The following is a 27,514-nucleotide window of genomic DNA, read 5'->3' on the forward strand; positions in this document are numbered from 1 at the left end:
AGGTAGGGGCTGAATACATATGATCTTTATGTAGGGGCTGAATACATATGATCTTTATGTAGGGGCTGAATACATATGATCTTTATGTAGGGGCTGAATACATATGATCTTTATGTAGGGGCTGAATACATATGATCTTTATGTAGGGGCTGAATACATATGATCTTTAGGTAGGGGCTGAATACATATGATCTTTAGGTAGGGGCTGAATACATATGATCTTTAGGTAGGGGCTGAATACATATGATCTTTATGTAGGAATTTGAATACATATGATCTTTAGGTAGGGGCTGAATACATATGATCTTTAGGTAGGGGCTGAATACATATGATCTTTAGGTAGGGGCTGAATACATATGATCTTTATGTAGGGGCTGAATACATATGATCTTTAGGTAGGGGCTGAATACATATGATCTTTAGGTAGGGGCTGAATACATATGATCTTTAGGTAGGGGCTGAATACATATGATCTTTATGTAGGGACTGAATACATATGATCTTTATGTAGGGACTGAATACATATGATCTTTATGTAGGGACTGAATACATATGATCTTTATGTAGGGCTGAATACATATGATCTTTATGTAGGGGCTGAATACATATGATCTTTATGTAGGGGCTGAATACATATGATCTTTATGTAGGGGCTGATCTTTATACATATGATCTTTATGTAGGGCTGAATACATATGATCTTTAGGTAGGGGCTGAATACATATGATCTTTATGTAGGCTGGCTTCTTTAGCAAAGGGCTGAATACATATGATCTTTATGTAGGGGCTGAATACATATGATCTTTATGTAGGGGCTGAATACATATGATCTTTAGGTAGGGGCTGAATACATATGATCTTTATGTAGGGAGCTGAATACATATGATCTTTATGTAGGGGGCTGAATACATATGATCTTTAGGGCTTCATAGCAAAGGGGACTGAATACATATGATCTTTATGTAGGGGCTGAATACATATGATCTTTAAGGGGCTGAATACATATGATCTTTATGTAGAGGCTTCATAGCAAAGTAGGGCTGAATACATATGATCTTTATGTAGGGGCTGAATACATATGATCTTTTATGTAGGGGCTGAATACATATGATCTTTAGGTAGGCTGAATACATTTGATCTTTAGGTAGGGCTGAATACATATGATCTTTAGGTAGGGCTGAATACACATATGATCTTTAGGTAGGGGCTTCATATGATCTTTAGGTAGGGGCTGAATACATATGATCTTTATGTAGGGGCTGAATCATATGATCAGGGACTGAATACATATGGGTAGGGCTGAATACATATGATCTTTATGTAGGGGGCTGAATACATATGATCTTTATGTAGGGGCTGAATACATATGATCTTTATGTAGGGGCTTCAATACATATGATCTTTATGTAGGGACTGAATACATATGAGATCTTTATGTAGGGGCTGAATACATATGATCTTTATGTAGGGCTGAATACATATGATCTTTATGTAGGGGCTGAATACATATGATCTTTATGTAGGGGCTGAATACATATGATCTTATGTAGGGGCTGAATACATATGATCTTTAGGTAGGGGCTGAATACATATGATGTCTTTATGTAGGGGCTGAATACATATGATCTTTATGTAGAGGCTGAATACATATGATCTTTATGTAGGGCTGAATACATATGATCTTTATGTAGGGCTGAATACATATGATGTAGGGGCTTTATATGTAGTAGGGCTGAATACATATGATCTTTATGTAGGGGCTGAATACATATGATCTTTATGTAGGGGCTGAATACATATGATCTTTATGTAGGGGCTGAATACATATGATCTTTATGTAGGGGCTGAATACATATGATCTTTAGGTAGGGGCTGAATACATATGATCTTTGTAGGGGCTGAATACATATGATCTTTTTAGGGCTGAATACATATGTACGCACCACTTTTCCGTTTGAATTTATTGAAGTTATTATCATTTCACTTCACTGATTTGAACTATTTTTATTTTTTTCCTATTTTGTTACATGCAATACCCAAAAAATCTATTTAAATTACGTTGTACTGTAACAAAATAGGAAAAACGCCAACGGGGGTGAATACTTTAACAAGGCACTGTATCATGTTGCTGTCTGAATCATCTCTTGATGGAGGCTCTCTGTCCTCTCAGATTACTCTCTCTAGTCTCACTGCAGCCTGGAACAAAGAACACACAGGGGTCTGGGAGAGAGGGCTACAACACAGGGGCCTGGGAGAGAGGGCTACAACACAGGGGCCTGGGAGAGAGACTACAACACAGGGGTCTGGGAGAGAGATCTACAACACAGGGGCCTGGGAGAGAGGGCTACAACACAGGGGCCTGGGAGAGAGACTACAACACAGGGGTCTGGGAGAGAGATCTACAACACAGGGGCCTGGGAGAGAGATCTACAACACAGGGGCCTGGGAGAGAGGTCAACAACACAGGGGTGTGGTCTACAACACAGGGGCCTGGGAGAGAGGTCTACAACACAGGGGTGTGGTCTACAACACAGGGGCCTGGGAGAGAGACTACAACACAGGGGTCTGGGAGAGAGGTCTACAACACAGGGGTGTGGTCTACAACACAGGGGCCTGGGAGAGAGGTCTACAACACAGGGGCCTGGGAGAGAGGTCTACAACACAGGGGTCTGGGAGAGAGGTCTACAACACAGGGGTCTGGGAGAGAGGTCTACAACACAGGGGCCTGGGAGAGAGATCTACAACACAGGGGTCTGGGAGAGAGGTCTACAACACAGGGGTCTGGGAGAGAGGTCTACAACACAGGGGCCTGGGAGAGGTCTACCACACAGGGGTCTGGGAGAGAGGTCTACAACACAGGGGTCTGGGAGAGAGGTCTACAACACAGGGGCCTGGGAGAGAGATCTACAACACAGGGGTCTGGGAGAGAGGTCTACAACACAGGGGCCTGGGAGAGAGGTCTACCACACAGGGGCCTGGGAGAGAGGTCTACCACACAGGGGCCTGGGAGAGAGGTCTACAACACAGGGGTCTGGGAGAGAGGTCTACAACACAGGGGTCTGGGAGAGAGGTCTACAACACAGGGGTCTGGGAGAGAGGTCTACAACACAGGGGCCTGGGAGAGAGGTCTACCACACAGGGGTCTGGGAGAGGTCTACAACACAGGGGTCTGGGAGAGAGGTCTACCACACAGGGGTCTGGGAGAGAGGTCTACAACACATTGATGATGATGATGATGGTGAAACTAACCTTAGCCAGAAAGCGTTTGACCGCTGGGTATGGACCAATCAGGTCCAGGAATGGAGGCATGAGCTTCCTGAAGCGTGTGGTCGTTAGACCAACCAGGAAGGTTCCACGGTCGCTAAGGCGGATGTTGTCAGGTAACCGGGCATATTATTCATGATGACCTCCTTGGTGCCAGCCTTGGGGCCTTTCAGCCAGTACCTACAGAGGTAGAGAGAGAAAAAGGAACCATGAGTCATTCAAACAAAAGGCCTTTCAGCCAGTATCTGGAGGGGAGGGAGGGAGGGAGGGAGGGGAGGACAATGATTGTCATAGAACAAAAAGGCCTTTCTGTACTGTGAGGGTTCCTCTGTCCTGCTGATCAGCTGATAACACAATGATATTTACATGTTAAAAGGAAAAACACAGGAAGGACAGTTACTATGGAAAACACTGTCCTCCGTGGTGTGTGTGTGTGTGTACCTGAGGATACACCCGATGCTGGTCTCGGCCAGCAGCAGGAAGCTCGTCAGGTGACAGGGCGTGCCATTGGGCATGTAGAGACCATCCAGTAGGACACCCACACGCCCTGACACGGGTCAAAGGTCAGGAGACGACCCAGAGCGTTGGTCTCTATCACCTAGACGTTAGAGGTCAGGGGTTATAGAGCGTATAAAAAGAAGGGTGATTTGTAGGGAGCGACAGACCTCCTAGTTTGACGTGTCGTCGTCCCCAGCGAGAGGAGGAGTCCGTAGTAAATGATCCCAGTCTGAGAGGAGATCTCCAACCCGTTCAGGAATGCAAACGGAACCCCGTCAGCTCCTAGAGCACAAAGATTTGTTAACTGGATGTATATTAGCCTCACAAGCCTGACTTTTACCACATTTTGTTGCTTTATAGCCTTATTATAAAATATATATATTATATTATATATTATAATTATATATTATATATTATAATTATATATTATATATTATATTATATATCTATTATAAAAAAAATTTTTTTTTTTTTTGAAATCCACTCAATCAATACCCCATAATGACATCATAATACCCCATAATGACATCATAATACCCCATAATGACATCATAATACCCCATAATGACATCATAATACCCCATAATGACATCACAATAACCCATAATGACATCACAATACCCCATAATGACATCACAATACTCCATTATGACATCACAATAACCCATAATGACATCATAATACTCCATAATGACATCACAATACCCCATAATGACATCACAATACCCCATTATGACAAAGCAAAAACATTTTTGATAATTTACTACAAATAAAATATGGAAATATCACATTTACATAAGTATTCCGACCCTTTATTCAGTACTTTGTTGAAGCACCTTTGTCAGATTACAGCCTTGAGTCTTCTTAGATATGATGCTCCAAGCTTGGCACACCTTTATTTGGGGAGTTTCTCCCATTCTTCTCTGCAGATCCTCTCAAGCTCTGTCAGGTTGGATGGGGAGCATCGCTGCACAGCTATTTTCAGGTCTCTCCAGAGATATGCTCCGTTCTATATTTTGCTCCGTTCATCTTTCCCTCGATCCTGACTAGTCTCCCAGTCCCTATAGCTGAAAAACACCCCCACAGCATGATTCTGCCACCACCATGCTTCACTGTAGGGATTGTGCCAGGTTTCCTCCAGATGTGACGCTTGGCATTCAGGCCAAAGAGTTCAATCTTGGTTTCATCAGACCAGAGAATCTTGTTTCTCATGGTCTGAGAGTCCTTTAGGTGCCTTTTTGCAAACTCCATAAGGCCTGATTGGTGGAGTGCTGCAGAAATGGTTGTCCTTCTGGAAGGTTATCCCATTTCCACAGAGGAACTCTGGAGCTCTGTCAGAGTGACCATCGGGTTCTCAGTCACCTCCTGACCAAGGCCCTTCTCCCGATTGCTCAGTTTGTCCGGGCGGCCAGCTCTAGGAAGAGTCTTGGTGGTTCCAAACTTCTTCCATTGAAGATGGAGGCTGTGTTCTTGGAGACATTACTTAAAAATCATACAATGTGATTTTCTGGATTTTTGATTCCATCTCTCACAGTTGAAGTCTATGATAAACATTACAGACCTCTACATGCTTTGTAAGTAGGGAAAACCTGAAAAATCGGCAGTGTATCAAATACTTGTTGACCCCACTGTATGTTTATATTTATATATTTACACCTTAAAGGGTCCAAACAGCTAAATAATCCTTGGTTAGGTTAGGGGTTAGACTGTCAGACCTGCTGTCTAGTCAGAGTTAAGGTTAAGACTGTCAGACCTGCTGTCTAGTCAGAGTTAAGGTTAGGGGTTAGACTGTCAGACCTGCTGTCCAGTCAGAGATAAGGTTAGACTGTCAGACCTGCTGTCTAGTCAGAGTTAAGGTTAGGGGTTAGACTGTCAGACCTGCTGTCCAGTCAGAGTTAAGGTTAGACTGTCAGACCCTGCTGTCAGTCAGAGTTAGTCAGAGTTAAGACTGTCAGACTGTCCAGTCAGAGTTAAGGTTAAGACTGTCAGACCTGCTGTCTAGTCAGAGTTAGGTTAGGGGTTAGACTGTCAGACCTGCTGTCCAGTCAGAGATAAGGTTAGGGTTAGACTGTCAGACCTGCTGTCTAGTCAGAGGGTTAGACTGTCAGACCTGCTGTCTAGTCAGAGAATAAGGTTAGACTGTCAGACCTGCTGTCCAGTCAGAGATAAGGTTAGCCAGACCTGCTGTCAGTCAGAGTTAAGGTTAAGACTGTCAGACCTGCTGTCTAGTCAGAGTTAAGGTTAGGGGTTAGACTGTCAGACCTGCTGTCCAGTCAGAGATAAGGTTAGGGGTTAGACTGTCAGACCTGCTGTCTAGTCAGAGTTAAGGTTAGACTGTCAGACCTGCTGTCTAGTCAGAGATAAGGTTAGACTGTCAGACCTGCTGTCCAGTCAGAGTTAAGGTTAGACTGTCAGACCTGCTGTCTAGTCAGAGATAATGTTAGGGGTTAGACTGTCAGACCTGCTGTCTAGTCAGAGTTAAAGGTTAGACTGTCAGACCTGCTGTCTAGTCAGAGATAAGGTTAGACTGTCAGACCTGCTGTCCAGTCAGAGTTAAGGTTAGACTGTCAGACCTGCTGTCTAGTCAGAGATAAGGTTAGGGGTTAGACTGTCAGACCTGCTGTCCAGTCAGAGTTAAGGTTAGGGGGTTAGACTGTCAGACCTGCTGTCCAGTCAGAGTTAAGGTTAGGGGTTAGACTGTCAGACCTGCTGTCTAGTCAGAGTTAAGGTTAGGGGGTTAGACTGTCAGACCTGCTGTCCAGTCAGAGTTAAGGGTTCGGGTTAGGGCTAGGGGTTAGACCAAATAATCCTTGGTACCTGCTGTCCAGTCAGAGTTAAGGTTAGGGTTAGGGGTTAGGGGTTGGTACCTGCTGTCCAGTCAGAGTTGGGGTTAGGGGTTGGTACCTGCTGTCCAGTCAGAGTTGGGGTTAGGGGTTGGTACCTGCTGTCCAGTCAGAGTTAAGGTTAGGTTAGGGGTTAGGGGTTGGTACCTGCTGTCCAGTCAGAGTTGGGGTTAGGGGTTGGTACCTGCTGTCCAGTCAGAGTTGGGGTTAGGTTAGACTGTACCTGCTGTCCAGTCAGAGTTAAGGTTAGGGTTAGGTCAGACCTGCTGTCCAGTCAGAGTTAAGGTTAGGGGTTAGACTGTCAGACCTGCTGTCTAGTCAGAGTTAAGGTTAGGGTTAGACTGTCAGACCTGCTGTCCAGTCAGAGTTAAGGGTTCGGGTTAGGGCTAGGGTTGGGGTTAGACCAAATAATCCTTGGTACCTGCTGTCCAGTCAGAGTTAAGGTTAGGGTTAGACTGTCAGACCTACTGTCTAGTCAGAGTTAAGGTTAGGGGTTAGACTGTCAGACCTGCTGTCCAGTCAGAGTTAAGGTTAGGGGTTAGACTGTCAGACCTGCTGTCTAGTCAGAGTTAAGGTTAGGGTTAGACTGTCAGACCTGCTGTCCAGTCAGAGTTAAGGGTTCGGGTTAGGGCTACCTGGGCTAGTTAGGGTTAGACCAAATAATCCTTGGTACCTGCTGTCCAGTCAGAGTTAAGGTTAGGGGTTGGTACCTGCTGTCCAGTCAGAGTTAAAGGTTAGGGTTGGGGTCCAGTCAGAGTTGGGGTTAGGGGTTGGTACCTGCTGTCCAGTCAGAGTTGGGGTTAGGGGTTGGTACCTGCTGTCCAGTCAGAGTTAAGGTTAGGGTTAGGGGTTAGACCAAATAATCCTTGGTACCTGCTGTCCAGTCAGAGTTAAGGTTAGGGTTAGGGCTAGGGCTAGGGTTGGGGTTAGGGTTGGGGTTAGACTGTCAGACCTGCTGTCCAGTCAGAGTTAAAGGTTAGACTGTCAGACCTGCTGTCCAGTCAGAGTTAAAGGTTAGACTGTCAGACCTGCTGTCTAGTCAGAGTTAAGGTTAGGGGTTAGACTGTCAGACCTGCTGTCCAGTCAGAGTTAAGGTTAGGGTTAGACTGTCAGACCTGCTGTCCAGTCAGAGTTAAGGTTAGGGGTTAGACTGTGAATGATCAGACCTGGTTTGCTGTCCAGTAGCAGACTATGGTGTCCAGTCTGGGGTTAGGGGTCAGGGGTTAACTGTGTTGCTGTCCAGTAGCAGGGTCTTGTGTCCAGTCTGGGGATAGGGTACATTACCTGTCTTGCTGTCCAGTAGCAGGGTCTTGTGTCCAGTCTGGGGGTCAACAGAAAACAGCCCAAAGTAGGAGTCAGCTACGATCAGCTGACCACCACTGTCCAACCGCACACCGTGAGGACGACCACAGACTGGCTCATAGTCTGTCCTGCTACCTAGAGGACCAACAGAGATAACATCACAGTCTGTCCTGCTACCTAGAGGACCAACAGAGATAACACCACAGTCTGTCCTGCTACCTAGAGGACCAACAGAGATAACACCACAGTCTGTCCTGCTACCTAGAGGACCAACAGAGATAACACCACAGTCTGTCCTGCTACCTAGAGGACCGACAGAGATAACATCAGTCTGTCCTGCCCTCTTTCCCGGTCTCTCCGTCTCCCAGTCTGGAACAACATCAGAGGATTTCTAGAGATTTACTAGACCGTCTCTACCACAACCTGACACACACACACACACACACACACACACACAACCTGACACAAACACACACAACCTGACACACACACACACAACCTGACACACACACACACACACAACACCTGGCACACACACAACCTGACACACACACACACACACACACACAACTTGACACACACACACAACCTGACACACACACACACAACCTGGCACACACACAAACGTCTGTTTTGGCCAGAGCTCCGAGGAAGACAATTGGCTGCCGGCCACATCAACAGAGATCTGAACAGAACACGTTCCCACAGCGAAACCCTTCCCAACAGAAGAGTCAGTGTTCCACGGGTCCAGTAGAACATCTGAAATATTCAGGTCCTCCTCCTTTTCTAAATGTTTTCTCACCTGTTTCATACCTACTGAACTGAACACAGCCCTGTAGACCCCAGACAGATTCCACCATACATCAATAAGCCTGCTATAATTACTGACCACACTCCAACTACTGTCAGCAAGCCAGATAGCCACGAAGAATTGTTAGCTAGCCAGATAGCCACGAAGAATTGTTAGCTAGCCAGACAGCCATGAAGAATTGTTAGCTAGCCAGATAGGGGGAGTGCTGCTCAGCGTGAGGTAATAAAGTAGGGGGAGGTGCAGCGTGAGGTAATACAGTAGGGGGAGTGCTGCTCAGCGTGAGGTAATACAGTAGGGGGAGTGCTGCTCAGCGTGAGGTAATACAGTAGGGGGAGGTAATACAGTAGGGGGAGTGCTGAGGTAATACAGTAGGGGGAGTGCTGCTCAGCGTGAGGTATTACAGTAGGGGAGTGCTGCTCAGCGTGAGGTAATACAGTAGGGGAGTGCTGCTCAGCGTGAGGTAATACAGTAGGGGAGTGCTGCTCAGCGTGAGGTAATACAGTAGGGGAGTGCTGAGGTAATACAGTAGGGAGTGCTAAGGTAATACAGTAGGGGAGTGCTGAAGTAATACAGTAGGGGGAGTGCTGCTCAGCGTGAGGTAATACAGTAGGGGAGTGCTGCTCAGCGTGAGGTAATACAGTAGGGGAGTGCTGCTCAGCGTGAGGTAATACAGTAGGGGGAGTGCTGCTCAGCGTGAGGTAATACAGTAGGGAGTGCTGCTCAGCGTGAGGTAATACAGTAGGGGAGTGCTGCTCAGCGTGAGGTAATACAGTAGGGGGAGTGCTGCTCAGCGTGAGGTAATACAGTAGGGGAGTGCTGCTCAGTGTGAGGTAATACAGTAGGGAGTGCTGCTCAGCGTGAGGAGGTAATACAGTAGGGAGTGCTGCTCAGTGTGAGGGTAATACAGTAGGGGAGTGCTGCTCAGCGTGAGGTATTACAGTAGGGGAGTGCTGCTCAGCGTGAGGTAATACAGTAGAGTGCTGCTCAGCGTGAGGTAATACAGTAGGGGAGTGCTGCTCAGTGTGAGGTAATACAGTAGGGGAGTGCTGCTCAGTCTGAGGTAATACAGTAGGGGGAGTGCTGCTCAGTGTGAGGTAATACAGTAGAGGGGAGGAGTGGGAGGTAATACAGTAGGGGGAGTGCTGCTCAGTGTGAGGTAATACAGTAGTAATACAGGAGTGCTGCTCAGTGTGAGGTAATACAGTAGAGGGAGTGGGAGGTAATACAGTAGGGGAGTGCTGCTCAGCGTGAGGTATTACAGTAGGGGAGTGCTGCTCAGTGTGAGGTAATACAGTAGGGGGAGTGCTGCTCAGCGTGAGGTAATACAGTAGGGGAGGTACAGCGTGAGGTAATACAGTAGGGGAGTGCTGCTCAGCGTGAGGTAATACAGTAGGGGAGTGCTGCTCAGTGTGAGGTAATACAGTAGGGGAGTGCTGAGGTAATACAGTAGGGGAGTGCTGCTCAGTGTGAGGTAATACAGTAGGGGAGTGCTGAGGTAATACAGTAGGAGTGCTGAGTGCTGCTCAGCGTGAGGTAATACAGTAGGGGAGTGCTGAGGTAATACAGTAGGGGAGTGCTGCTCAGCGTGAGGTAATACAGTAGGGGAGTGCTGCTCAGCGTGAGGTGATACAGTAGGGAGTGCTGCTCAGTGTGAGGTAATACAGTAGGGGGAGTGTAATACAGTGAGTGCTGAGGTAATACAGTAGGGGAGTGCTGCTCAGCGTGAGGTAATACAGTAGGGGAGTGCTGAGGTAATACAGTAGGGAGTGCTGCTCAGCGTGAGGTATTACAGTAGGGGAGTGCTGCTCAGTGTGAGGTAATACAGTAGGGGAGTGCTGCTCAGCGTGAGGTAATACAGTAGGGGAGTGCTGCTCAGTGTGAGGTAATACAGTAGAGGGAGTGCTGCTCAGCGTGAGGTAATACAGTAGGGGAGTGCTGCTCAGCGTGAGGTAATACAGTAGAGTGTGAGGTAATACAGTAGGGGGAGTGCTGCTCAGCGTGAGGTAATACAGTAGGGGAGTGCTGCTCAGCGTGAGGTAATACAGTAGGGGAGTGCTGAGGTAATACAGTAGGGGAGTGCTGCTCAGCGTGAGGTAATACAGTAGGGAGTGCTGAGGTAATACAGTAGGGGAGTGCTGCTCAGCGTGAGGTAATACAGTAGGGGAGTGCTGCTCAGCGTGAGGTAATACAGTAGGGGAGTGCTGCTCAGCGTGAGGTAATACAGTAGGAGTGCTGAGGTAATGTGCAGGGGAGTGCTGCTCAGCGTGAGGTAATACAGTAGGGGAGTGCTGCTCAGCGTGAGGTAATACAGTAGGGGAGTGCTGCTCAGCGTGAGGTAATACAGTAGGGGAGTGCTGCTCAGCGTGAGGTAATACAGTAGGGGAGTGCTGCTCAGCGTGAGGTAATACAGTATGGGGAGTGCTGCTCAGCGTGAGGTAATACAGTAGGGGGAGTGCTGCTCAGCGTGAGGTAATACAGTAGGGGGAGTGCTGCTCAGCGTGAGGTAATACAGTAGGTGGAGTGCTGAGGTAATACAGTAGGGGGAGTGCTAAGGTAATACAGTAGGGAGTGCTGCTCAGCGTGAGGTAATACAGTAGGGGAGTGCTGCTCAGCGTGAGGTAATACAGTAGGGGAGTGCTGCTCAGCGTGAGGTAATACAGTAGGGGAGTGCTGCTCAGCGTGAGGTAATACAGTAGAGGAGTGCTGCACAGCGTGAGGTAATACAGTAGGGGGGAGTGCTGCTCAGCGTGAGGTAATACAGTAGGGGAGTGCTGCTCAGCGTGAGGTAAGACAGTAGGGGAGTGCTGAGGTAATACAGTAGGAGTGCTGAGGTAATACAGTAGGGGAGTGCTGCTCAGCGTGAGGTAATACAGTAGGGGAGTGCTGCTCAGCGTGAGGTAATACAGTAGGGGGGAGTGCTGAGGTAATACAGTAGGGGAGTGCTGCTCAGCGTGAGGTAATACAGTAGGGAGTGCTGCTCAGCGTGAGGTAATACAGTAAAGGGCGTGCTGCTCAGCGTGAGGTAATACAGTAGGGGAGTGCTGCTCAGCGTGAGGTAATACAGTAGGGGAGGCTGCTCAGCGTGAGGTAATACAGTAGGGAGTGTGAGGTAATACAGTAGGGGGAGTGCTGTGTGAGGTAATACAGTAGGGGAGTGCTGCTCAGCATGAGGTAATACAGTAGGGGAGTGCTGCTCAGCGTGAGGTAATACAGTAGAGGAGTGCTGCTCAGTGTGAGGTAATACAGTAGGGGGAGTGCTGAGGTAATACAGTAGGGAGTGCTGCTCAGCGTGAGGTAATACAGTAGGGAGTGCTGCTCAGCGTGAGGTAATACAGTAGAGGCGTGCTGCTCAGCGTGAGGTAATACAGTAGGGGAGTGCTGAGGTAATACAGTAGGGGAGTGCTGCTCAGCGTGAGGTAATACAGTAGGGGAGTGCTGCTCAGCGTGAGGTAATACAGTAGGGGAGTGCTGCTCAGCGTGAGGTAATACAGTAGGGGAGGTGCAGCGTGAGGTAATACAGTAGGGGAGTGTGAGGTAATACAGTAGGGGGAGTGCTGCTCAGCATGAGGTAATACAGTAGGGGAGTGCTGCTCAGCGTGAGGTAATACAGTAGGGGAGTGCTGCTCAGTGTGAGGTAATACAGTAGGGGAGTGCTGCTCAGATGAGGTAATACAGTAGGGGAGTGCTGCTCAGCGTGAAGTAATACAGTAGGGGAGTGCTGAGGTAATACAGTAGGGGAGTGCTGAGGTAATACAGTAGGAGTGCTAAGGTAATACAGTAGGGGGAGTGCTGCTCAGCGAGGTAATACAGTAGGGGAGTGCTGCTCAGTGTGAGGTAATACAGTAGGAGGAGTGCTGAGGTAATACAGTAGGGGAGTGCTGCTCAGCGTGCTCAGGTAATACAGTAGGGGAGTGCTGCTCAGCGTGAGGTAATACAGTAGGGGAGTGCTGAGGTAATACAGTAGGGGAGTGCTGCTCAGCGTGAGGTAATACAGTAGGGGAGTGCTGCTCAGCGTGAGGTAATACAGTAGGGAGTGCTGCTCAGCGTGAGGTAATACAGTAGGGGAGTGCTGCTCAGTGTGAGGTAATACAGTAGGGGAGTGCTGAGGTAATACAGTAGGGGAGTGCTGAGGTAATACAGTAGGGGGAGTGCTGCTCAGTGTGAGGGTAATACAGTAGGGAGTGCTGCTCAGCGTGAGGTAATACAGTAGGGGAGTGCTGCTCAGCGTGAGGTAATACAGTAGGGGAGTGCTGCTCAGTGTGAGGTAATACAGTAGGGAGTGCTGCTCAGGCGTGAGGTAATACAGTGCTGAGGTAATACAGGAGTGCTGCTCAGCGTGAGGAGGTAATACAGTAGGGGAGTGCTGAGGTAATACAGTAGGGGAGTGCTGCTCAGCATGAGGTAATACAGTAGGGGAGTGCTGCTCAGCGTGAGGTAATACAGTAGAGTGCTGCTCAGCATGAGGTAATACAGTAGGGGAGTGCTGCTCAGCATGAGGTAATACAGTAGGGGGAGTGCTGCTCAGCGTGTGGTAATACAGTAGGGGGAGTGCTGCTCAGCGTGAGGTAATACAGTAGGGAGTGCTGCTCAGCGTGAGGTAATACAGTAGGGGAGTGCTGCTCAGCGTGAGGTAATACAGTAGGGGAGTGCTGCTCAGCGTGAGGTAATACAGTAGGGGAGTGCTGCTCAGCGTGAGGTAATACAGTAGGGGAGTGCTGCTCAGCGTGAGGTAATACAGTAGGGGAGTGCTGCTCAGCGTGAGGTAATACAGTAGGGGAGTGCTGAGGTAATACAGTAGGGGGAGTGCTGAGGTAATACAGTAGGGGAGTGGTGCTCAGCGTGAGGTAATACAGTAGGGGAGTGCTGCTCAGCGTGAGGTAATACAGTAGGGGGAGTGCTGCTCAGCGTGAGGTAATACAGTAGGGGGAGTGCTGCTCAGTGTGAGGTAATACAGTAGGGGGAGTGCTGAGGTAATACAGTAGGGGGAGTGCTGAGGTAATACAGTAGGGGGAGTGCTGCTCAGCGTGAGGTAATACAGTAGGGGGAGTGCTGCTCAGCGTGAGGTAATACAGTAGGGGGAGTGCTGTAATACAGTAGGGGGAGTGTGAGGTAATACAGTAGGGGAGTGCTGCTCAGCGTGAGGTAATACAGTAGGGGGAGTGCTGCTCAGCGTGAGGTAATACAGTAGGGGAGTGCTGCTCAGTGTGAGGTAATACAGTAGGGGGAGTGCTGCTCAGCGTGAGGTAATACAGTAGGAGTGCTGAGGTAATACAGTAGGGGAGTGCTGCTCAGCGTGAGGTAATACAGTAGGGGGGAGTGCTGAGCGTGAGGTAATACAGTAGGGGAGTGCTGCTCAGCATGAGGTAATACAGTAGGGAGTGCTGCTCAGCGTGTGGTAATACAGTAGGGGAGTGCTGCTCAGCATGAGGTAATACAGTAGGGGAGTGCTGCTCAGCATGAGGTAATACAGTAGGGAGTGCTGCTCAGCGTGTGGTAATACAGTAGGGGAGTGCTGCTCAGCGTGAGGTAATACAGTAGAGTGCTGCTCAGCGTGAGGGTAATACAGTAGGGGAGTGCTGCTCAGCGTGAGGTAATACAGTAGGGGGAGTGCTGCTCAGTGTGAGGTAATACAGTAGGGAGTGCTGCTCAGCGTGAGAGGTAATACAGTAGGTAATACAGGGAGTGCTGCTCAGCGTGAGGTAATACAGTAGGGGAGTGCTGCTCAGCGTGAGGTAATACAGTAGGGAGTGCTGCTACAGTAGTGCTGAGGTAATACAGTAGGGGGAGTGCTGCTCAGCGTGAGGTAATACAGTAGGGGGAGTGCTGCTCAGCGTGAGGTAATACAGTAGGGGGAGTGCTGCTCAGCGTGAGGTAATACAGTAGGGGGAGTGCTGAGGTAATACAGTAGGGGGAGTGCTGAGGTAATACAGTAGGGGGAGTGGTGCTCAGCGTGAGGTAATACAGTAGGGGGAGTGCTGCTCAGCGTGAGGTAATACAGTAGGGGAGTGCTGCTCAGCGTGAGGTAATACAGTAGGGGGAGTGCTGCTCAGCGTGAGGTAATACAGTAGGGGGAGTGCTGCTCAGCGTGAGGTAATACAGTAGGGGGAGTGCTGCTCAGCGTGAGGTAATACAGTAGGGGGAGTTAGTTACTGACCACACTCCTGTAAGTCTTGTCCCATGTGGGTGATGAGTTAGGATTAGTTAGTCAGTTAGTTACGTGGGTGATGAGTTAGGGTTGGTTAGTTAGTCAGTTAGTTACTGACCGCACTCCTGTAATACCTGTCCCACGTGGGTGATGAGTTAGGGTTAGTTAGCGTTAGGGTTGGTTAGTTAGTTAGCGTTAGGGTTGGTTAGTTAGTTAGTTACTGACCACACTCCTGTAAGTCCTGTCCCATGTGGGTGATGAGTTAGGGTTAGTTAGCGTTAGGGTTGGGTAGTTAGTTAGTTACTGACCACACTCCTGTAAGTCCTGTCCCATGTGGGTGATGAGTTAGGGTTAGTTAGGGTTGGTTAGTTAGTTAGTTAGTTAGTTACTGACCACACTCCTGTAAGTCCTGCCCCATGTGGGTGATGAGTTAGGGTTAGTTAGGGTTGGTTAGTTAGTTAGTTACTGACCAAACTCCTGTAAGTCCTGTCCCATGTGGGTGATGAGTTAGGGTTAGTTAGGGTTGGTTGGTTAGTTAGTTAGTTACTGACCACACTCCTGTAAGTCCTGCCCCATGTGGGTGATGAGTTAGGATTGGTTAGTTAGTTACTGACCACACTCCTGTAAGTCCTGTCCCATGTGGGTGATGAGTTAGGGTTAGTTAGGGTTGGTTAGTTAGTTAGTTACTGACCACACTCCTGTAAGTCCTGTCCCATGTGGGTGATGAGGGTTAGAGTCTCCTGATGGATCCTCCACAGCTTCCCATCCACCGTCCCTGTGTACACGTTGCCTAGGAGACACCAGAGGTTAGAGGTCAGGGGTCAGACGGGCCACAGAGTTCTAAAAAAGGTATTTCCAGTCAAAGGTCATATAAACACTGAGGAGGCGGATGAAAGACCAACAGACAGGATTCAATTAAAACATGCTGAATGAAAAACAACTCAGACAGGATTCAATTAAAACATGCTGAATGAAAAACAACTCAGACAGGAGTTCTTACCCTCCTGGTCCGCAGTGAAGGATTCTGGTCCATGTAGTTGTCCAGTGAACAGCCTGCGTCCGTTCTGTAGTCTGGTGTTGACAGCCAGCGGACCCTCCAGGAGCGGAGGGGGTCCCTTGAATCTGACAGACAATAACCTTTAACCCCTAAACTGACAGACAATAACCTTTACCTCCTAAACTGACAGACAATAACCTTTAACCCTTTACCCCCTAAACTGACAGACAATAACCTTTACCCCCTAAACTGACAGACAATAACCTTTACCCCCTAAACTGACAGACAATAACCTTTAACCCTTAAACTGACAGACAATAACCTTTACCCCCTAAACTGACAGACAATAACCTTTACCCCTAAACTGACAGACAATAACCTTTACCCCCTAAACTGACAGACAATAACCTTTAACCCCTAAACTGACAGACAATATAACCTTTAACCCCTAAACTGACAGACAATAACCTTTAACCCTTAACCCCCTAAACTGACAGACAATAACCTTTACCCTAAACTGACAGACAATAACCTTTACCCCCTAAACTGACAGACAATAACCTTTAACCCCTAAACTGACAGACAATAACCTTTAACCCTAAACTTAACCTTTACCCCCTAAACTGACAGACAATAACCTTTACCCCCTAAACTGACAGACAATAACCTTTAACCCTTAAACTGACAGACAATAACCTTTAACCCTTAACCCCCTAAACTGACAGACAATAACCTTTACCCCCTAAACTGACAGACAATAACCTTTTTTACCCCTAAACTGACAACAATAACCTTTACCCCCCTAAACTGACAGACAATAACCTTTAACCCCTAAACTGACAGACAATAACCTTTACCCCTAAACTAACCCTTTAACCCCTAAACTGACAGACAATAACTTTAACCCTTTAACCCCTAAACTGACAGACAATAACCTTTAACCCCTAAACTGACAGACAATAACCTTTAACCCCTAAACTGACAGACAATAACCTTTAACCCTTTAACCCCTAAACTGACAGACAATAACCTTTAACCCCTAAACTGACAGACAATAACCTTTAACCCCTAAACTGACAGACAATAACCTTTAACCCCTAAACTGACAGACAATATAACCTTTAACCCCTAAACTGACAGACAATAACCTTTAACCTTTAACCCCTAAACTGACAGACAATAACCTTTAACCCCTAAACTGACAGACAATAACCTTTAACCTTAACCCCCTAAACTGACAGACAATAACCTTTAACCCCTAAACTGACAGACAATATAACCTTTAACCCCTAAACTAACAATATAACCTTTAACCCCTAAACTGACAGACAATAACCTTTAACCCCTAAACTGACAGACAATAACCTTTAACCCCTAAAACAGACAGACTAACCCCTAAACTAACCTTTAACCCTTTACCCCTAAACTGACAGACAATAACCTTTAACCCCTAAACTGACAGACAATAACCTTTAACCATTTACCCCCTAAACTGACAGACAATAACCTTTACCCCCTAAACTGACAGACCATAACCTTTAACCCTTAACCCCTAAACTGACAGTTTAACCCCTAAACTGATAACACCAACCTGTCTCAAAACACAACCCTTCAACTCCAATAACCCTTAACCCCTTACGCAATAAAATAACAATAACGAGGCTATATACAGGTGGTACCTGTACCGAGTCAATGTGTCCAGGGGTACAGGTTAGTAATGAGGCTATATACAGGTGGTACCTGTACCGAGTCAATGTGTGGGGGTACAGGTTAGTAATGAGGCTATATACAGGTGGTACCTGTACCGAGTCAATGTGTGGGGGTACAGGTTAGTAATGAGGCTATATACAGGTGGTACCTGTACCGAGTCAATGTGTGGGGTACAGGTTAGTAATGAGGCTATATACAGGTGGTACCTGTACCGAGTCAATGTGTGGGGGTACAGGTTAGTAATGAGGCTATATACAGGTGGTACCTGTACCGGGTCAATGTGTGGGGGTACAGGTTAATGTGAGGCTATATACAGGTGGTACCTGACCGAGTCAATGTGTGGGGGTACAGGTTAGTAATGAGGCTATATACAGGTGGTACCTGTACCGAGTCAATGTGTGGGGTACAGGTTAGTAATGAGGCTATATACAGGTGGTACCTGACCGAGTCAATGTGTGGGGGTACAGGTTAGTAATGAGGCTATATACAGGTGGTACCTGTACCGAGTCAATGTGTGGGGGTACAGGTTCGTAATGAGGCTATATACAGGTGGTACCTGTACCGAGTCAATGTGTGGGGTACAGGTTAGTAATGAGGCTATATACAGGTGGTACCTGTACCGAGTCAATGTGTGGGGTACAGGTTAGTAATGAGGCTATATACAGGTGGTACCTGTACCGAGTCAATGTGTGGGGGTACAGGTTATGTAATGAGGCTATATACAGGTGGTACCTGTACCGAGTCAATGTGTGGGGGTACAGGTTAGTAATGATGGCTATATACAGGTGGTACCTGTACCGAGTCAATGTGTGGGGGTACAGGTTCGTAATGAGGCTATATACAGGTGGTACCTGTACCGAGTCAATGTGTGGGGGTACAGGTTAGTAATGAGGCTATATACAGGTGGTACCTGTACAGAGTCAATGTGTGGGGGGTACAGGTTCGTAATGAGGCTATATACAGGTGGTACCTGTACCGAGTCAATGTGTGGGGGTACAGGTTAGTAATGAGGCTATATACAGGTGGTACCTGTACCGAGTCAATGTGTGGGGGTACAGGTTAGTAATGAGGCTATATACAGGTGGTACCTGTACCGAGTCAATGTGTGGGGGTACAGGTTAGTAATGAGGCTATATACAGGTGGTACCTGTACCGAGTCAATGTGTGGGGGTACAGGTTAGTAATGAGGCTATATACAGGTGGTACCTGTACCGAGTCAATGTGTGGGGGTACAGGTTCGTAATGAGGCTATATACAGGTGGTACCTGTACCGTGTCAATGTGTGGGGGTACAGGTTCGTAATGAGGCTATATACAGGTGGTACCTGTACTGAGTCAATGTGTGGGGGTACAGGTTAGTAATGAGGCTATATACAGGTGGTACCTGTACCGAGTCAATGTGTGGGGGTACACGTTCGTAATGAGGCTATATACAGGTGGTACCTGTACAGAGTCAATGTGTGGGGGTACAGGTTAGTAATGAGGCTATATACAGGTGGTACCTGTACCGAGTCAATGTGTGGGGGTACAGGTTAGTAATGAGGCTATATACAGGTGGTACCTGTACCGAGTCAATGTGTGGGGGTACAGGTTAGTAATGAGGCTATATACAGGTGGTACCTGTACCGAGTCAATGTGTGGGGGTACAGGTTAGTAATGAGGCTATATACAGGTGGTACCTGTACCGAGTCAATGTGTGGGGGTACAGGTTAGTAATGAGGCTATATACAGGTGGTACCTGTACCAAGTCAATGTGTGGGGGTACAGGTTCGTAATGAGGCTATATACAGGTGGTACCTGTACCGAGTCAATGTGTGGGGGTACAGGTTAGTAATGAGGCTATATACAGGTGGTACCTGTACCGAGTCAATGTGTAGGGGTACAGGTTAGTAATGAGGCTATATACAGGTGGTACCTGTACCGAGTCAATGTGTGGGGGTACAGGTTAGTAATGAGGCTATATACAGGTGGTACCTGTACCGAGTCAATGTGTGGGGGTACAGGTTAGTAATGAGGCTATATACAGGTGGTACCTGTACCGAGTCAATGTGTGGGGGTACAGGTTAGTAATGAGGCTATATACAGGTGGTACCTGTACCGAGTCAATGTGTGGGGGTACAGGTTAGTAATGAGGCTATATACAGGTGGTACCTGTACCGAGTCAATGTGTGGGGGTACAGGTTAGTAATGAGGCAGTCACAGACTGTTCTCTCTGCTACCGCACGGCAAGCGGTACCAGGATAGCAAGTCTGGGGCTGATGCAACTCTCGATGGTGCAGCTGTAGAACCTTTTGAGGATCTCAGGACCCATGCCAAATCTTTTCAGTTTCCTGAGGGGGAATACGTTTTGTCGTGCCCTCTTCACTACTGTATTGGTGTGTTTGGACCATGATAGTTTGTTGGTGATATGGACATCAAGGAACTTGAAGCTCTCAACCTGCTCCACTACAGCCACGTCGATGAGAATGGGGGTGCGCTCGGTCCTCCTTTTCCTGTAGTCCACAATCATCTCCTTTGTCATGATCACGTTGAGGGAGAGGTTGTTGTCCTGGCACCACACGGTCAGGTCTCTGACCTCCTCCCTATAGTCTGTCTCATCGTTGTCGGTGATCAGGCCTACCACCGTTGTGTCATCAGCAAACTTAATGATGGTGTAGGAGTCGTGCCTGGCAGTGCAGTCATCAGTGAACAGGGAGTACAGGAGGGGGCTGAGAACGCGAATGAGGGCTCTAGTGTTTCTGGGATGATGGTGTTGATGTGAGCCATGACCAGCCTTTCAAAGCACTTCATGGCTACGGACGTGAGTGCTACGGGTCGGTAATCATTTAGACAGGTTAAATTAGTGTTCTTGGGCACAGGGACTACGGACGTGAGTATTAGTTTGCAAGCCGACGAGCGTCAGAGCCGGTGTGGTGTGTCTGTACTTACATGTAAGGCTGAGGGTTTATGGGTGAGGGGAGGAGGTAGACCCCTACAGCCATCGATAGCAGGACCACTAATAACCCTCTCTTCCCTAGCCTGAAGACAAGAGACAACACAACAGATATCAGGACCACTAATACCCCTCTCTTCCCTAGCCTGAAGACAAGAGACAACAGATATCAGGACCACTAATATCCCTCTATTCCCTAGCCTGAAGACAAGAGACAACACAACAGATATCAGGACCACTAATACCCCTCTCTTCCCTAGCCTGAAGACAAGAGACAACAGATATCAGGACCACTAATACCCCTCTCTTCCCTAGCCTGAAGACAAGAGACAACACAACAGATATCACATGTACATTGACTGGACAAAACATTAAGAACACCATCCTAACATTGAGTTGCACCACCCCCCACTCCACCAACACCCCCCACCACACCACCCTGCTCCCCCACCACCCCCCACTCCACCACCCTGTCATCCCTTATCTGTCTGGCTACAGGGCAATGGTACAGTATGTTATCCCTTATCTGTCTGGCTACAGGACAATGGTACAGTATGTTATCCCTTATCTGTCTGGCTACAGGGCAATGGTACAGTATGTTATCCCTTATCTGTCTGGCTACAGGACAATGGTACAGTATGTTATCCCTTATCTGACTGGCTACAGGACAATGGTACAGTATGTTATCCCTTATCTGACTGGCTACAGGACAATGGTACAGTATGTTATCCCTTATCTGACTGGCTACAGGACAATGGTACAGTATGTTATCCCTTATCCCTTATCTGACTGGCTACAGGACAATGGTACAGTATGTTATCCCTTATCTGACTGGCTACAGGACAATGGTACAGTATGTTATCCCTTATCTGACTGGCTACAGGGCAATGGTACAGTATGTTATCCCTTATCTGACTGGCTACAGGACAATGGTACAGTATCTTATCCCTTATCTGTCTGGCTACAGGACAATGGTACAGTATGTTATCCCTTATCTGTCTGGCTACAGGGCAATGGTACAGTATGTTATCCCTTATCTGTCTGGCTACAGGACAATGGTACAGTATGTTATCCCTTATCTGACTGGCTACAGGGCAATGGTACAGTATGTTATCCCTTATCCCTTATCTGACTGGCTACAGGGCAATGGTACAGTATGTTATCCCTTATCTGACTGGCTACAGGGCAATGGTACAGTATGTTATCCCTTATCTGTCTGGCTACAGGACAATGGTACAGTATGTTATCCCTTATCTGACTGGCTACAGGACAATGGTACAGTATGTTATCCCTTATCTGTCTGGCTACAGGACAATGGTACAGTATGTTATCCCTTATCCCTTATCAGTCTGGCTACAGGACAATGGTACAGTATGTTATCCCTTATCTGACTGGCTACAGGACAATGGTACAGTATGTTATCCCTTATCTGTCTGGCTACAGGGCAATGGTACAGTATGTTATCCCTTATCGGACTGGCTACAGGACAATGGTACAGTATGTTATCCCTTATCTGACTGGCTACAGGACAATGGTACAGTATGTTATCCCTTATCCCTTATCTGACTGGCTACAGGACAATGGTACAGTATGTTATCCTTATCTGTCTGGCTACAGGACAATGGTACAGTATGTTATCCCTTATCCCTTATCTGACTGGCTACAGGGCAATGGTACAGTATGTTATCCCTTATCTGTCTGGCTACAGGACAATGGTACAGTATGTTATCCCTTATCTGACTGGCTACAGGACAATGGTACAGTATGTTATCCCTTATCTGTCTGGCTACAGGACAATGGTACAGTATGTTATCCCTTATCTGACTGGCTACAGGACAATGGTACAGTATGTTATCCCTTATCTGACTGGCTACAGGGCAATGGTACAGTATGTTATCCCTTATCTGTCTGGCTACAGGACAATGGTACAGTATGTTATCCCTTATCTGTCTGGCTACAGGACAATGGTACAGTATGTTATCCCTTATCTGTCTGGCTATGGAATGACAGATGACTGATAGTAAACTATCCCACACCATGTTTAACCTCATCTGAGCTGCAGTTATTGGGTAATATTCCAGTAGGAAGTTGCACTTGTGCGACAATATCGTTATCATAATCAATTACAACTTGGACAAAACCTGTCAACAACTCAACAACTCTTCTACCAAAACATGACTGTGGTCATTCAACCAGCAGTAGCCTGTCTACCAAAACATGACTGTGGTCATTCAACCAGCAGTAGCCTGTCTACCAAAACATGACTGTGGTCATTCAACCAGCAGTAGCCTGTCTACCAAAACATGACTGTGGTCATTCAACCAGCAGTAGCCTGTCTACCAAAACATGACTGTGGTCATTCAACCAGCAGTAGCCTGTCTACCAAAACATGACTGTGGTCATTCAACCAGCAGTAGCCTGTCTACCAAAACATGACTGTGGTCATTCAACCAGCAGTAGCCTGTCTACCAAAACATGACTGTGGTCATTCAACCAGCAGTAGCCTGTCTACCAAAACATGACTGTGGTCATTCAACCAGCAGTAGCCTGTCTACCAAAACATGACTGTGGTCATTCAACCAGCAGTAGCCTGTCTACCAAAACATGACTGTGGTCATTCAACCAGCAGTAGCCCATCTACCAAAACATGACTGTGGTCATTCAACCAGCAGTAGCCTGTCTACCAAAACATGACTGTGGTCATTCAACCAGCAGTAGCCCATCTACCAAAACATGACTGTGGTCATTCAACCAGCAGTAGCCTGTCTACCAAAACATGACTGTGGTCATTCAACCAGCAGTAGCCCATCTACCAAAACATGACTGTGGTCATTCAACCAGCAGTAGCCTGTCTACCAAAACATGACTGTGGTCATTCAACCAGCAGTAGCCTGTCTACCAAAACATGACTGGTCATTCAACCAGCAGTAGCCTGTCTACCAAAACATGACTGTGGTCATTCAACCAGCAGTAGCCTGTCTACCAAAACATGACTGTGGTCATTCAACCAGCAGTAGCCTGTCTACCAAAACATGACTGTGGTCATTCAACCAGCAGTAGCCTGTCTACCAAAACATGACTGTGGTCATTCAACCAGCAGTAGCCTGTCTACCAAAACATGACTGTGGTCATTCAACCAGCAGTAGCCTGTCTACCAAAACATGACTGTGGTCATTCAACCAGCAGTAGCCTGTCTACCAAAACATGACTGTGGTCATTCAACCAGCAGTAGCCTGTCTACCAAAACATGACTGTGGTCATTCAACCAGCAGTAGCCTGTCTACCAAAACATGACTGGTCATTCATCCAGCAGTAGCCTGTCTACCAAAACATGACTGCGGTCATTCAACCAGCAGTAGCCTGTCTACCAAAACATGACTGTGGTCATTCAACCAGCAGTAGCCCATCTACCAAAACATGACTGGTCATTCAACCAGCAGTAGCCTGTCTACCAAAACATGACTGGTCATTCAACCAGCAGTAGCCCATCTACCAAAACATGACTGTGGTCATTCATCCAGCAGTAGCCTGTCTACCAAAACATGACTGGTCATTCATCCAGCAGTAGCCTGTCTACCAAAACATGACTGGTCATTCAACCAGCAGTAGCCTGTCTACCAAAACATGACTGTGGTCATTCAACCAGCAGTACCAAAACCTGTCTACCAAAACATGACTGGTCATTCAACCAGCAGTAGCCTGTCTACCAAAACATGACTGGTCATTCAACCAGCAGTAGCCTGTCTACCAAAACATGACTGTGGTCATTCAACCAGCAGTAGCCTGTCTACCAAAACATGACTGTGGTCATTCAACCAGCAGTAGCCTGTCTACCAAAACATGACTGGTCATTCAACCAGCAGTAGCCTGTCTACCAAAACATGACTGTGGTCATTCAACCAGCAGTAGCCTGTCTACCAAAACATGACTGTGGTCATTCAACCAGCAGTAGCCTGTCTACCAAAACATGACTGTGGTCATTCAACCAGCAGTAGCCTGTCTACCAAAACATGACTGTGGTCATTCAACCAGCAGTAGCCTGTCTACCAAAACATGACTGTGGTCATTCAACCAGCAGTAGCCTGTCTACCAAAACATGACTGTGGTCATTCAACCAGCAGTAGCCTGTCTACCAAAACATGACTGTGGTCATTCAACCAGCAGTAGCCTGTCTACCAAAACATGACTGTGGTCATTCAACCAGCAGTAGCCTGTCTACCAAAACATGACTGTGGTCATTCAACCAGCAGTAGCCTGTCTACCAAAACATGACTGTGGTCATTCAACCAGCAGTAGTGCAAAACCTGTGGTCATTCAACCAAAACATGACTGTGGTCATTCAACCAGCAGTAGCCTGTCTACCAAAACATGACTGTGGTCATTCAACCAGCAGTAGCCTGTCTACCAAAACATGACTGTGGTCATTCAACCAGCAGTAGCCTGTCTACCAAAACATGACTGGTCATTCAACCAGCAGTAGCCTGTCTACCAAAACATGACTGGTCATTCAACCAGCAGTAGCCTGTCTACCAAAACATGACTGGTCATTCAACCAGCAGTAGCCTGTCTACCAAAACATGACTGGTCATTCAACCAGCAGTAGCCTGTCTGACTGGTCATTCAAAACATGACTGGTCATTCAACCAGCAGTAGCCTGTCTACCAAAACATGACTGGTCATTCAACCAGCAGTAGCCTGTCTACCAAAACATGACTGGTCATTCAACCAGCAGTAGCCCATCTACCAAAACATGACTGTGGTCATTCAACCAGCAGTAGCCCGTCTACCAAAACATGACTGCGGTCATTCATCTGGCAGTAGCCCATCTACCAAAACATGACTGCGGTCATTCATCTGGCAGTAGCCCATCTACCAAAACATGACTGGTCATTCAACCAGCAGTAGCCCATCTACCAAAACATGACTGTGGTCATTCATCTGGCAGTAGCCTGTCTACCAAAACATGACCGGTCATTCAACCAGCAGTAGCCTGTCTACCAAAACATGACTGGTCATTCATCCAGCAGTAGCCTGTCTACCAAAACATGACCGCGGTCATTCAACCAGCAGTAGCCTGTCTACCAAAACATGACTGTGGTCATTCAACCAGCAGTAGCCTGTCTACCAAAACATGACTGGTCATTCAACCAGCAGTAGCCTGTCTACCAAAACATGACTGTGGTCATTCAACCAGCAGTAGCCTGTCTACCAAAACATGACTGTGGTCATTCAACCAGCAGTAGCCTGTCTACCAAAACATGACTGTGGTCATTCAACCAGCAGTAGCCTGTCTACCAAAACATGACTGGTCATTCAACCAGCAGTAGCCTGTCTACCAAAACATGACTGCGGTCATTCAACCAGCAGTAGCCTGTCTACCAAAACATGACTGTGGTCATTCAACCAGCAGTAGCCTGTCTACCAAAACATGACTGGTCATTCAACCAGCAGTAGCCTGTCTACCAAAACATGACTGTGGTCATTCAACCAGCAGTAGCCTGTCTACCAAAACATGACTGGTCATTCAACCAGCAGTAGCCTGTCTACCAAAACATGACTGGTCATTCAACCAGCAGTAGCCTGTCTACCAAAACATGACTGTGGTCATTCAACCAGCTGGATAAGCCTGCTCAAAAATGACTGGTCATTCAACCAAATGTACCAAAATGTAAATGACTGTGGTCATTCATCCAGCAGTAGCCTGTCTACCAAAACATGACTGTGGTCATTCATCCAGCAGTAGCCTGTCTACCAAAACATGACTGTGGTCATTCATCCAGCAGTAGCCTGTCTACCAAAAAGACAGTTACTCTACGAACTTGTTTTTGAGGGACAAGTAGACTCATGCAGTAGACTAGTAGACAAGTAGACTCATGCTTAAAATCGTTCACGTAACTACATTATTGTTTTATCACAAAGCAAAACAACTCCGGTAAAAAAAACTTACATAGTGAATCCCTCTGCAGCTCGCGCCCGTCCGTTTAGATCACAGTCCGGTTGGTCTCCGGTGAGACTCGCCGCCATGAAGCAAAGTTGTTGTCTGTTCTGGTGAGCGCCGCGGGAGAGAGGTAGTGTGTGTCAGCTGAGAGAGACTGAGAGTGAGTGTGTGTGTGTGTGTGTGTGCTGAGAGAGACTGAGAGTGAGTGTGTGTGTGTGTGTGCTGAGAGAGACTGAGAGTGAGTGATTTAAAAAGAGTTCATCCAGGGGACAGAAGACTGGAAGGGGAGGTGTGAGACGGGCTGGGGGAGGTTTATTTACGATGTCTTCTACTTCCTCAACTATCATGATATTGTATAGCCACTAGGGGGAGCCACCTGACAGGCCCTGGGACTGAACAGTCTGTTTCCAATTCAAAGGTTGATGTTATAGCCCCACACCAGCACGACCAGGACACACAGGTTGATGTTATACCAATACACCAGACGCCATCAGGACACACAGGTTGATGTTATACCCCCACACCAGCACGACCAGGACACACAGGTTGATGTTATACCCCCACACCCGCACGACCAGGACACACAGGTTGATGTTATTCACACCAGCAGATGTTATACCCCCTCACCAGCGCACCAGGACACACAGGTTGATGTTATCCCCCACACCAGCACGACCAGGACACACAGGTTGATGTTATACCCCCACACCAGCACGACCAGGACACACAGGTTGATGTTATACCCCCACACCAGCACGACCAGGACACACAGGTTGATGTTATACCCCCACACCAGCACGACCAGGACACACAGGTTGATGTTATACCCCACACCAGCACGACCAGGACACACAGGTTGATGTTATACCCCACACCAGCACGACCAGGACACACAGGTTGATGTTTCCCCCACACCAGCACGGCCAGGACACACAGGTTGATGTTATACCCCCACACCAGCACGGCCAGGACACACAGGTTGATGTTATACCCCCACACCAGCACGACCAGGACACACAGGTTGATGTTATACCCCCACACCAGCACGACCAGGACACACAGGTTGATGTTATAT

At 47.4% G+C, this 27,514-nt stretch overlaps 1 pseudogene; it reads right to left on the bottom strand.

Moving 5' to 3' along the window:
* Positions 1-2,794: 2,794 nt before the first annotated feature.
* On the bottom strand, positions 2,795-26,708 carry LOC135568614 (adipocyte plasma membrane-associated protein-like; annotated as a pseudogene).
* Between the last annotated feature and the right edge of the window lie 806 nt (positions 26,709-27,514).

This window comes from Oncorhynchus nerka, unplaced genomic scaffold (genome assembly GCF_034236695.1).
Source record: "Oncorhynchus nerka isolate Pitt River unplaced genomic scaffold, Oner_Uvic_2.0 unplaced_scaffold_1447, whole genome shotgun sequence".
Lineage (NCBI taxonomy): Eukaryota > Metazoa > Chordata > Actinopteri > Salmoniformes > Salmonidae > Oncorhynchus > Oncorhynchus nerka.